This window comes from Molossus molossus, unplaced genomic scaffold, assembly GCF_014108415.1.
Source record: "Molossus molossus isolate mMolMol1 unplaced genomic scaffold, mMolMol1.p scaffold_m16_p_6, whole genome shotgun sequence".
Taxonomy (NCBI): Eukaryota; Metazoa; Chordata; class Mammalia; order Chiroptera; family Molossidae; genus Molossus; species Molossus molossus.
The window spans coordinates 48,514,548-48,517,908 of NW_023425399.1; positions in this window are offsets into that span (position 1 = coordinate 48,514,548).

The following is a 3,361-nucleotide window of genomic DNA, read 5'->3' on the forward strand; positions in this document are numbered from 1 at the left end:
AACCCGAGGGCGATGCTCCCAGCTAAGGCAACTGCTTTTTGTGGGCTCCCAGCCCCTGTCTCGCGTCTTCGCAATCCTACCAGGATCGAGTCAGTGTTCCTGGTTATATGGTCCTTGGAAGCTTCTTTTCTGTTGCTTTTTTCATCAATTTGTCTATATTATAGTTGTAATTCCAGTCTGGTTCTGTGAGACCGTCTGTGTAGCTTCTATTCACTCCTCCGCCATTTTGGACTCTTCATAGTGAATATTTTTTTTTTTTTATGTATTGCTGGATTTGATTTGCTAGTATATTGTTCAGGATTTTGGCATCTATGTTCATCATGGATACTGGCCTGTAGTTTTTTTTCTTTGTAGTGTCTTTTTCAGGTTTTGCAATTAAAATTAAATTGATCTCATAAAACGAGTTTGGAAGTTTTCCTTCTCCTTGAATTTTCTGAAATAGTTTGAGGAGAATGGGTGTTCTTTTTTGAATGTTCAGTGAAACTCCCCCATGAAGCCATCTTGGCCTTGGCTTCTGCTTGCTGGGAGAGTCTTGATTACCTCTTAAATTTCCTTAGTTGTTATTGTTCTGTTCAAGTTTTCTGTCTCTTTCCGGTCCAGTTTTGGGAGACTATATGTTTTTAGAAATTTGTCCATTTCGCTTAGATTGTTGAATTTGTTGCTATATAATTGTTCATAGAAGTTGTTCATGATCTTTTGTATTTATGTAGTGTCAGTTATTACTTCTCCTCTTTCATTTCTGATTTTGTGTATTTGGATTCTCTCTCCTTGTTTCTTGGTGAGTCTAGCTAAGGGTCTATCAATCAATCTTGTTTATCTTTTAGGAAAACCAGCTCTTTGTTTCATTGATGCTTTGATTTGTTTTTTGGATCTATGTCATTTATTTCTGCTCTGATCTTTACTATTTCCTTCCTTCTACTTGCTCTGGGGTTTTCTTTTGTTTGCTTTCTAGTTCTTTAATTTGTGAGGTTATATAATATATTTTTCTTGTTTCTTGAGGTAGGCTTGTAGTGCTATAAACTTCCCTCTCTGAATTGCTTTCGCTTCATCCCATAGATTTTGTGTTGTTGTGTGTTCATATTCATTGGTTTACAGGAAGTTTTAAATTTCTTCCTTGAGCTCCTTGGTAACCCATTCATTGCTCAATAACATGCTATTTCACCTCCATTTTTTCAAATATCTTTGCATGTTCTTGTTGCAGTTGAGTTCTAGTTTCATGCCATTGTAATCTGAGAAGATGCTTCATTTGATTTCAATCTTCTTGAACTAGTAGAGATTTAGTTTGTGTCCTAACATGTGGTGTATCTTTGGGAATGTCATGAGCACTTGAGAAGAATGTGAATTCTGTAGTTTTGGGTGTAATTCTTTGTAGATATCTATTAAATCTATTTGGTCTAGTGCTTCATTTAGAGTGTCTATCCTTGCTAATTTTTTGTCTAGAGAATCTATCCAGTGATGTCATTGGGGTTTTGAAGTACCCTGCTATGATTGTATTGCTGTTGATTTCTCCTTTGAAGTCCTCCAAAATATTTTAAATTTATGTTGGTGCTCCTATATTAGGTGCCTAATATTTATCAAGGTTATATCTTCCAGTTGGATGTTTCTTTTCAATATTTTGTAATGGCCTTGTTTGTTTTCTGTTATGGCCTTCATTTTTAAATCTATTTTATTAGATATGAGTATTGCAACTCCAGGTTTGTTTTTTTTTTTCCTTTTTGTTTGCTTGGAAGATTTTTTTCATTCCTTCACTTTCAACCTATGTGAGTCTTTTGTTGTGAGGTGGGTCTCTTGTAAAGAACATATATATGAGTCATGCTTTCTTATCCAATCAGCTAGTTTGTGTCTTTTTATAGAACCATTCAATCCATTCACGTTTAAAGTGGTTATTGATATGTTTATTGCCATTTTTGTTTAGTGTGGTTATATATTTTTTCCTATTTCTACTACTAGTTACAGCATTCCTTTTAACATTTCTTGCAGTGCTGGTTTGGTGCTAATGTATTCCCTTGACCTTTTTTGGTCTGGGAAGCTCTTTATTTGACCTTCTATTTTGAATGACAGCCTTTCTGGATAGAGTGGCCTTGGATTCAGATCCTTGTTTTTTATGATCTTGATTACTTTGTGCCATGCCCTTCTGGCCTGTAGTATTGCTTTTGAGAAGTCAGCTGATAGCTTTGTAGATAACCTGTTGCTTATCTTTTGCTGCTTTTAGGATTCTTTGTCTTTTATTTTGGGCATTTTAATTACTATCTTTCTTGGTGTGGGCCTGTTTGGGTTCTTCTTACTTAGGGCTCTCTGTGCTTCTTGAACTTGAATGTCTTCTTCATTCACCAAATTAGGGAAGATTTCTGTCCATATTTTTTCAAATATATTCTCTAATCCTCGCTCATTTTCTTTTTCTTCAGTGACTCCTATGATGCAAATATTATTATATTTCCAGTTGTCCCACAGCTCTTTTAAGCTGTCTTCTTGTTTTAAATTGTTTTTTCCTTTTGGTTTTTTAATTAGTTGATTTTTTTCTACCCTGTCTTCTAATTCACTGATATGGTCCACAGCTTCCTCTACTCTGCTCTTTAGAACTTCCAATGTGTTCTTTTTTTCTTATATGTCATTCTTCATTTCTTCTTGTTGGTGTTTAATTTTTAATTGGTTGATTTTCAACCTTTCTATATCTTTACTCATGGTGTTCATGTCGTTACTCATGCTGTTGAGCTTCCTCAAGGTCATGGCTGTGAATTCTAGCTCTGTTAATTTGCTTAACTGCTCCTCATTTATCTCATCTTTGGTGGAGATCTCTTGTTCTTTCATTTGGCATTTGTTTCTTTGTTTCACCTTTTTGGCTATCACAGTGGGCTTTGGGGCCTGCCAATATTTCCCTGTGGTGTTGGAATGCTGCTTATTGTGGCTCCCTCCCTTGGGTTTGGATGAGTGTGGGACCACTCATTAAACACCACTGTCAAGTCTTACTTTCCTGGTTAGAGTTCGTAGCCCAGGAATGGTTCAGTTATGCTCTAGCTTTTTTACCTGGAGGCTATCAGTAGTGGTTACTTGAAGAGCCTTGGCTTCTCATTTGAATGACAAACTTCCTCAGGTGCTCCGCATAAGGGAATTTCCTGAGTGTGGGACAGATGCTGGTTAATGAGCCTCAATTTGCATTTCAGTGGCCCACCAGGTGGGGTTTAATCTCTGAGGGAGAGGCTGCAGCCTCTCCCCAGAGTCCTGGGAAAGAGTAAGATGGCCACTGTTGTGCATGGCTGCAACTCAGCAAAAGCTCTGAGTTCCCTCCAAATCTCAGTGTTCCCACACAGTACCAGTGCAGCCCACCCTTCCTCTGCTGGAACCCAAGCTGAGTGGCTGTGGC